The following is a 10,078-nucleotide window of genomic DNA, read 5'->3' on the forward strand; positions in this document are numbered from 1 at the left end:
ATACCCAAGACCCCAGTCCATCTAACAGTAAAACTGCAATGCTTTCAGTATTTTTGCTGTCACATAACTTGCTTCTCTTACTTGGGTATTGCTCAAGAAAGGTTTTCAAGCGTATCTTTAAAAACCCAATGTTTCCATGTGAAAATACTTTTTTTTTTTTTAGGATAAAGAATACTAAAATTATAAAATCCAGATTTCCCCCATAGTTTTAGTAGCACTAAGATTTTATACACAAGGGGTTGGTAAGATAGCTGAACAGATGAAGGCGCTTGCCTCATGATCTTAGATTTTCAAGTCCAAATGGTGAAAGAGAAAAAACAACTCAAAAGTGCTTTGACCTTTGCATGTGTACAGACAAGGAAATTTTTTTGTTTGTATTTTTTAATTCTGAAAAAATAGTTAACAGGTTAAATGAGTCTATTCATTATAAATCATTAGAATCAAAACTTTGGAATATCTAAAGTGATCTGATACATTAAAAACAAAATGGGCTAGCTCAGTGGTTAAGAACACTGTTGCTCTCCCAGAGGACCCAAGTTTGGTCCCCAGAACCCACACGGTAGCTCACAAACAGCTGCACTCCAGTTCCAGAGGATTTAACACCCTCTCCTGGTCTCCATGACACGAGGCATGTACATGGTATACATATATTTTCTTAGTCATTGTTCTATTGTGAAGAGATACCATGACCAAGGCAACTCTTTTTTTAAAAAAAGATTTATTTATTTATTTCATGTATGTGAGTACACTGTCAATGTCTTCAGACACACCAGAAAAGGGCATCAGATCCTGTTACAGATGGTTCTGAGCCACCATGTGGTTTCTGGGAATTGAATTCATGACCTCCAAAAGAGCAGTCAGTGCTCTTAACCGATGAGCCACCTCTCCAGCCCCCACCATGGCAACTCTTACAAAAGAAAAGCAGTTAATTAAGGGATGGTTTAGTCTCAGAGCCTCAGTCCATTATCATCATGGCAGGGAGCATATACAGGCAGGTAGGTGCTGGAGAAGTCCTGAGAACTACATACTGTTCCATAAGCAGAGGTAGGGGAGTAAGGAGCAGAGAGAGCATGCTGGAGCTGGGTGCCTGGGCCTGGTGTGGGCTTCTGAAAACTCACCGTTCACCCCCAATATGGACACATTTCCTCCAAGGCCACATCCACTCCAAGCCATACCTTCTAATCCTTTTCAAATAGTGCCACAACCTGGTGACTAAGCATTCAAATATATGAGCCTATGGGAGTCATTCTTTTTCAAACCACCATATACATGCAGTAAAACACCCATATACATTAAAAAAAAAAAATCTCTGTATAAGGCAAAGTCAATTATGTACAAAACTAACACTGAAGAGCTAACAGGCAAAACTACTCCACCGGCCATATGAGTTTTCTTCTTTCTGTATCTTTTGGGGCCCCTGAAAATAGTGACCTATCTCTCTCTGCATAAGTTTCTTTCATCAAATAAGGTCTTTTCACCAAATAAGAAGCCCTCAAGTTGAATTTCAGTAGACTATATGATGATTAGCATTACATATTTCTGTGACACATATCAAAATCTAGTTTTAACCAGAACAAAGATGACCTCTTCCAATATAAGGCATTTGCAAGAAGGAGAAAGCTGAGAAGTAGCAGTCAGTAAGTCAAAAGCATGTATTTAGCAAGTCTTTGGCACAAACTTAGTGTTTAACATCAGTGTTCCTGTAAGATTAACCTGTTAAGTAAAGCTTTTCAAGACTTAATCCTTAAGATGAGAGAAGTTCACTACCCTGTACCCTCATCCATCTCTCTCCCAAACCAGTCTTATACTTCCTAAAGGTAAGCCTTGGATCTGAATCCACTCCTAGGATTCCACTAGGGACTGAGGAGTCTGCTCCATGGCTTACCAACCTCATGCTCATGCACGATCCCAAACCTTTCCTTCTAGTCTGACCAGAGCAGGCCTCTTTCCAACCCCCCACCCCCAGGAAGGAAGATCTAAGTTCTTGTACCTTTTTTCCACTTTGTGATTTTAAGATGTTTATCAGGCACAGCTAACTATTTTAGTGATACTATAAGATGTTTAAGCTTTGTTACTAGAAATGAAGGCATCATAATTTAAACATTCAACTTAAAATGTATCTCCTATTATTAGGAGTTATGAACTAAGCAAATGGGATGGGAAGTTCAATTATCACCAAGAAAAGGAACACTCAGCTCCCCAGATGGCTCAGCAATGAAAGGCACCTGCGTGCAGGCTTTGTGACTTTAAATTTAATCCCAAGAACTGAGTGCTGCAAGTTTGTCCTCTCTGCCCTCCACAACTGTGTGGTAGCATGCCTGTGTACACATATGTGTACACACACACTACACACACTTTTTTTTTTTTTTAAGGAAAAGGAGATCTCCACTATGAAGGCTATTTTAAATAAATGAGAAAATATCAAAACATTGAGCTTCATGAGATTAAGACAGTTTAATGGCAGGAATGTGAAGGATGATACAAGAATGAATGAGAACAGAAGACAAAGGAGAACTTGACCACTGGAATCAGGCTACCAAGCCAGACATTTAACCCTACCCATTAACACATGGAAAGGAGGAGCAGGTAAATCAAATACCGAGTAACTCTTTATTGAATAAGCAGAATAATCTTCCTCGGCAGCCATTCTTCTATTACTATTTTCTTAGAATTTATGCTTTTGAAAATTATTTCACTGTCCTGGGAAGTAGCTCAGAAGTGAGAGACTTGCCCAACATATAAAGAGTTTGAAGCTCCCCTGGATTCCATCCCCAGCATCTTGCTCCAAAAACCATCCAAAGAAGAATCAATTCACTATATTGTATTTCCAGTTGTCTATCTATAAATACATATACAGTATAGAACATTGGCAAAAAAAAAAAAGCCCTAAAGTGAACCACTTCTTAAAGATAATCACTAACATGTAGTTACTTTCCAAAATGCATACACTTGCACTCTTAAAAAACTTTTATACATATGAATTTTTATTATCTTTGCACTTGAATATTCAATACAGTATTACAGAAATGCAAGGATTTACCTAAACAATGCTGAAATTGTCATTTACAATAACCCCAAACTGAAAATCAGTGCATGAGGAAAAGACACATATACAGGGAGAAGAAAATTACTAATCTACTGATCACTTTTTATATTGTTAATAAAATCCTTAAAAACAGGCTAGCTATTTCAAACTATACATCATTTTGAAAGTTTCTGCTATACTTTTTGCTCTTGAAAAATATTTAGTTGGGGCTGAAGAGATGGCTCAGCAGTTAAGAGCATTTCCTGAGAACCCAAGATCAGTTAGTTCCCAACACCAACATGACAGGCCCTAACTCCAATTACAGGAGATCTAATGTTGTCTTCTATTCTGTGGGGTTACCAGGTCTCTGGGCCCAGGCATACATATGGGACATATACATACATATACGCATCCAAACACCCATACACACAAACAAGTCTTTAAAAAGGTGTATTTATGGGCTGGAGAGATGGCTCAGTAGTTAAGAGCACTGACTGCTCTTCCAGAGGTCCTGAGTTCAATTCCCAGCAACCACATGCTGGTTCACACAACAATCTGTAATGATATCTGATGCCCCTTCTGGTGTGCTTGAAGACAGCAACAGTGTACTTATATAAAACAAATCTTCAAAAAAAAGTACTTTAAAAAAACTATTTATATTCTTTTTAGCAATGAGTAGGCATACTTCTCCATCTCAACAAAAGTGACTTATTTTAAACATTACAGATCGCCACTTCTGGGAATATTGCACGTGAAGCTCAAGATTTTTCATGTTTCCTATTCCAATTTTCCCATTTTTTTGCCATAGGAGGTAATTTTTTTTCCATTAGTTTACAAGCCCCCTTTGATAGTATAAAAGGTAAATTTGCATGTAAAAACATTTTCTTAGTTTGTCATTTGCCTTTTATTCTGTTTATAAGATTTTACCATAAAGTTTTACAATTCTGAAGTAATCGGTTCTCCTTTAAAGTCTATATTTTTGGTATTATTATTAAGTTTCTCCATCCTGAGACTTGAAATTGATACTTTCTGTTAATTTTTTATAAACATTTTTAAACGATACAAGTTCACCTAAAATCACCACTATTACAACTTTAATTACTTAAACCACTGCATACTTTATACATATACTTAAATTGGTAGTCTGTTTTCTAAAGTATTTTCTGACACAGGCCTTTAAAAAAATTAGCTTATTAAATGGATTTAAGAATTTTGCAAGGCCAATGAGTCATAACATTACACCCAATTTAACAATAGCCCCGAAGTTCTACAACTGTTAATATCTATACCATCACTGTCTAAGTACTCGTCAGTGTTTTCTGAAGGACCAGAAAGAAAAAACTCATTTTTGGGAGCCAATCATAGTTATGTATGATGCATCCTGTTGTAATGATCAGACATCAGGCCTTAAAGACACTTTCATTTTAATCTCTGCTAATCTTTAATTTTATATACATCAGACTTTCAAGAAGAGCCCTTATGTAAAAGTTCAAGCTCTGGGATCACTATTTTGCTCTAATCCCCTACCTGGGGCTTTACACCTTCATAGCATTGATGAAAACCACCCAAAGTCCAGGACCCTTCTATTTTTTACAAGGTCAGTATTTCCACTTCATATGGCTTTGTAAAGGATTTGAAGTGGGAAGATGCATATGAATTTTAACGTGAGCACTAAACTAGGTACGAGGGTCATATTTGTTCCACCCTGACCCTGGGTAAAGTCAGTCTAATAGAAGAAACCACCAAATGTCATCAAAAGGCTAAGCACTGGGACAGTACCATAGACAGGACACCATGAGGACCTAGGGAAAGGTCCTAGACAGGATGGCAAGACCAGCTTTCCTGAGATGGAGGTGCCTGAGCTATCAAGTGATTTTTAAAAAAAGAAAAGAAAAAGACATAATGTTAACCCAGAACAAATCAGAAGTGCAATCAAGCTAAATCATGAATGGAAACCAAAGCAGAATCTTCCTTCTGTTCAGTTTTCCCAAGGGGAAAATTAAATACTATCAAACTTGGGCTTTTCATAATCCTGGTGGTCAAACATGAAGTGGTATATTATGTTCTATAAAGTAGTTCTCCAATGTCTCATTGGTTATGTTCCTATGGAATCCACATATTTTAAGGACTTAAAAGTTAGATGGTATCACTTAAAAAATAATAGGTACTTGCTGCCAAGTCTAAAGAACTGCTGCCTTGTTTAAGGAATCCCTGGGACCCACAAGATAGAGAAAAAGACTATGAAGTTTGTCTTGTGATTTCCACGTGTGCTATGGTGCATATACACACAGGTTTTTTTAAAAGATGAATTTAGAACTGTCCTTTAAAATAGATGGTTAACAGCTTTTTTTCCCCCAAGCATACCTAAAAGATAAGTTCAAAATGAAACCACTGATTTTCAAAAACAATTTATTCCATGACTTCATTGGTAAAGGTAAAAAAGACTAGGCTATGGGACTTAGAAAGTGATCAAACTTCAAGGCATTCATAACTTTTGGGGGCCCTAACAAGTTAAATCTTTTTTTTTTTTTCCTCTGTGTAGCCCTGGCTGTCCTGGAACTCACTCTGTAGACCAGGTTGGCCTCAAACTCCCAAGTGCTGGGATTAAAGGCGTGCTCCACCACCGCCCGGCCACAAGTCAAATCTTAAGAATGCCAAGTAACTATTGTTTGACTTAAGAGTTTGTTCATTTAAACATAATTATCCTTGCTGAAATGAAGGTACATTATCCCTTATCCTCTCACAGAAACTTCTGGTACAACTGGGCTGGCCTATCTTTCCAGGCTTAAATACTAACCTGCTTTACTTCAAAAGCAAAGGGGTAAACAAACTTGTTTTTTAAAAAACAAAAACAAAAAAAAAATACTGACTCCTTAAATTAGAATGATTAATTTTAATTTTAAAAACTGTTTGGATTTCTACAACTAAAACCCTCAACAATTTTTTCCCTTAGGACACAGGATGTAGTTATGAGGGTGGAAGGGGTGACACAAGAAAAATGACAGTTCCACTCTAGGGAAGCATGCAACATAATAGTAAACTTGCACTTTTAACAAGTTCAGCAGCAACAGTGACTGTTTTCTGCAGCCAAAATTAAGGGGAGTAGTAAAACCCTAGGATTAATTTAATTTAGAGTTAGTCCAAAAAAAAAAAAAAAAATCATTCATGGTACCACCAAGATCATGTTCTATGTTATCTGAGGGATACAAAGTAAAGTACTTATTCCCTGTCTTCAATGATTTCATAGTCACATGTATGGGAAATAAGCCTGCACTGACAAAATTAATTAGAGCAAGAAGGTGGAGTTCCCTGAACAACAGAGTCTATGTAATATCTAAAGACACCTGGCCAAATTAGCTCAGACTTCAGATGTATGTGACATACTAGGAATGTGGGCCACACCTTCCAGGGCCTGACCACTCAGGAAAGATGTTTATCTAAAAACACCCTAGCATATCTAAAATTGGTTGGCTTTTGGGCAAAATAGTTTTCTAAAGATGATGCCAATGGGGGAGGAAAGAGAAACAGTTAACATTTTTAGAAAGCACTTCAGCCTTTTCTCCCAAGCTTAGTAAATGCTCCCCCAAAACCTCCAAAAATGGGCATAATAGAAGATAAAGCAAGCCAGTGTTGTGTTGCATACTCAGAATTTAAAATGAGATATAACTGTTTCAATTTACTATGGGAAACAACAAATACAAGCTTTAAGTTAAAAAAGAAAGAAGAAAGAAAGAAATCTTAAAACCTTTTCAAACAAAGAAAGACCTCATATCCTTATTTTCCCCAACTATACTCTTCAGAGTGTTAATTAGGGTTAGGTCCTAGAAACTTGAAGTAAAAGGAACTTAGTTCCTCTTTTGTCACCCCAGTGCCTTTCCAAAACAGTAATTATTTAATCCATTCTTAGCTTTTGGCTGTCTTAATGCTACTCCAGCAAAGAGCAGGTACACACAGAGCAACTGGAAACACTCGAACAACTTGAGTGCATTTCAGCATGCGTGCCCTAAGCCCCAGCCCCCAACGACTGTGAACCAACTACAAGCACCAACAGTTGACCTCGTCGGAAACGGGGAATCCTCTTTTTGGCAGACCTTAACTTTGGGGATGAGGCTCAAGGAATCAGAGTGCAAGCGTTCCTTGCTTTCTTAATTATCTCCTGTGTAACACGGGGCACAGGTGACAGAAAGAGGGGGTTCTCAGGGCCACGCGGGATTTAAGAATAGAGGCCCGCAGTCTCCGGCCCCCGACTCGGCCCTCCTGGCCCGGGGCCCGGTTACCTTTGGGGTCAGAGCGCGCGCTCCCGCCAGGCCCGGGGACGCGCCGAGGCCGCCGCACAGGGCCCAGCTCGACTGAGGAGAGCTGGCGGACGCCCCGGGGCTCCGTTCCTTTGGAAAAGCACACCGCATCCCGGCGCGCCTGCTCGGCCACGCTCCCAGAGAGAACGGAGCCCGGGGCATCACTGTTACCCAATAATCATACCCCCGCACCGTCGCAACAATGAGTGCCCCGGGATCCCCGAGAGCACGAGTCCCGCGGCCCGGAGCCGCCCCGGCCGAGCGGAACCCCCAGGGCCGAGGGGAAGGGAGGGGTGGCGCGTGAGGCGCTGAGGCCGGCGCCACAGGCCGCGGTGAGTCCGGCTTTTTCCCAGTGCGTAGCCCGGGCCTGGCCCTGCGAGTCCCGGCCCAGGCCGAGCCTGGCCGGCCCGGTGACTCAGGCCGGGCCTGCCGGCTCCGCTCCGCCCTCGGCGTCCTACGCCCACGACTTCTCCGGCCCGGCCGCCATTCCGCCGAGCCGCGGCGCCTCAGGCCTTGCCGGCAGCCCGGGCTCGGACGCCGCGGCCCGAGTCACTGCGACGCCGCGGCTCCGCCGGGGCCTGCGCTGCCTCCCGCCACCGCGGCCCGAGCCGCTACTCACCCGCATCTCCGGGCGCCCCCCGACGCTCGGGCGACGGCGTGTAGTGCTCGCGGGGCCCGCCGAGGTCTGGCCGCGTCCCTCAGCGCCCGGGCTGCCCCGCCTGGAGCTGCGTGCGACACGGCGCCCGCTCCTCCTCCTCCTCCCCTGCCCGCCTGCCGGCCCTCCTCCTCCTGCCGCCGCCGCCGCCGCCTGCACCACGCAACCTCCGCCCTCTCGCCGTCCCTCCGCCGCTCCCCGCCCTCCCGGCTTCACCGGCTCTGGCGACCGCGGGGCTAAGCCGTGGGGGAGGGAGGGCCGGAACGCACCGCCATCGGCGTCTGGGGCGGGGGAGCCAAGAAACCGTCGCCGCCATCGCCCGGCCGGCGGCGGCGCGGGAGGGGCCCCGAAACCGCCCTCCCAGAGGCCCTGGTCGCCCCTCCGTGGCAAGGACCACGCTTCGCGCGGGCATTTCTACCTGCGAGCCATGGCCTCTGCTTCCCAAACGCCGAGCCGGGTCCTGCCGGACGTGCCGAATCCTCCGCCAGGTTTTCCCGCCGCCCTCGCGTCCGGGCGGCCTCTCAAGTCCCGGCTTCCCGCCACTTCGGACTTCTCGTGGGGGCCGAGCTGAGGTTGGGGGCTCTGGCCCTGAAGAAACTTCCGGAAGCGGCTGTGGGACGGGGGCTTCGACCTCCCCTGCCCCTCTCCTCCATGCACATCCCGGGAGCTGACATGGACCCCAACTGCACTGAGCCGGGTGTCTCCGGTCCTGGAATTGAACCAGAGGCAAATGTCCCCAACCGTGAGATGAGAAAGTCAAATGTGCAGGCGGCCCCCCAAATCAGCGCGGACTCCAGAGAAACGCGCTGTTGCTTCTCCGACCCCCTTCCTACCTGCAGGCCTTGGAGATCCCCCTGCGGAAACCTCCAGCTTACTCACATACCCACGTGTATGTGTCTCCCTCTTTAATCCTTTTCTCCCAACTACAGTGGGCTCCCTTCCCTCTTTAGATACTTTTCACTTTTCCCCTATACGCTTCAGTTCTGGGGAGTTGGAGTTGCGATTTCCAACTTGGGATGCCATGAAATAAATAGTGTTGTTTTTACAGGCAGAGTAATCTCACCCATTGGAAACCTGCTGCTGTCGTCTTGTGTTTGTAATATTGTAAATTTGGCAACACCTCTAGTCACAGGTGAGAGGCTGGAGAAAGAATGGATTTACCACAACACCTAATTAAAGGCAACTGTTTTAATATCCTGGCATAGATCTGCCATTTAATTCCATGAACAAGCAAGGGAAGATTTTTAGTTAGCCCATCATCTGGGCCAAAGATATATTTGATGTAACTTCTGTTTTCACCAAACTAGAACACCACAGAAATTCTACTTAGGGCAGAAATCTTGAGCAGACCTCACAGTCCCAAGTCCACAGGCTGAGTCATCTGTGCTTCCCCTCAAAAGGAAAGTCCCCCTGGTGTGTAGTCCAGCAGCTCTCAGCCTGTGGGTCGAGACCCACTGGAAAAACTTCTACCTCTAAAACCATTTGCATCCGATTCATAACAGCAAAATTACAGTTATGAAATAACAACCAAAATCATTTTCTGATTGGGAGTCGCCCGGTGAACAGTATTAAAAGGCCGCAGCTTGAGGAAGCATGAGAACTGCTGGTTTAGTCCCTTCCATCGAACTGTAGCTTTTTGTCACCATCACATCTATTAAGTATTGTTAGAAGTAGTGTCTGTGTATGTGTATACCAAATTATGTTATCCTTAGGTTTGTCTGGGGAAAAGATTTTAATTTGTTTTATATCAAACACCTCAATAACTCATTCAAAAGAAATGTTTTTATTAACTTTTCTGTGGATGTATGGTGAGGGTGGAGGTTAAAAAAAAAAAAGGAAGGTGTGTCCCTTGTATACTGGATTCTCATGTATTCAGAGATAACAATTTACTTCCTCTCCATATTTCCTAATCTGTTGTCTTCAGCCTCATCATTCTATATAGTCTCCTTTTTTGTGATTTTTCACCTCTGAATATGAGTTTGTGTGTCAACTTGAGGGTTTTCTCCAACCTGTTTTGCCTTAAATAAATATAGTCTATCTGAATCCACTCTCTGATTCTCTGTCTCCGTTCCTTGTTTTAAAGTCTCTTATTTATTGTCAATA

General features: G+C 43.4%; 1 protein-coding gene across 2 annotated transcripts in view; it reads right to left on the reverse strand.

Moving 5' to 3' along the window:
- Cul1 (cullin 1) overlaps nucleotides 1–8,541 on the reverse strand; it is a 62,799-nt gene extending 54,258 nt beyond the window's left edge. Inside the window, exon 1 of one of the 2 annotated variants that reach the window (XM_034519648.2) lies at nucleotides 8,394–8,541. The gene's annotated coding sequence lies outside the window, so the exon portion shown is untranslated. Of the gene's footprint in view, nucleotides 1–7,939; nucleotides 8,081–8,393 lie in introns of those variants that run through there. The other variant, XM_034519647.2, reaches the window with a different exon arrangement.
- Nucleotides 8,542–10,078: the final 1,537 nt, after the last annotated feature.

The sequence above is a fragment of the Arvicanthis niloticus genome, chromosome 15 (genome assembly GCF_011762505.2).
Source record: "Arvicanthis niloticus isolate mArvNil1 chromosome 15, mArvNil1.pat.X, whole genome shotgun sequence".
Lineage (NCBI taxonomy): Eukaryota > Metazoa > Chordata > Mammalia > Rodentia > Muridae > Arvicanthis > Arvicanthis niloticus.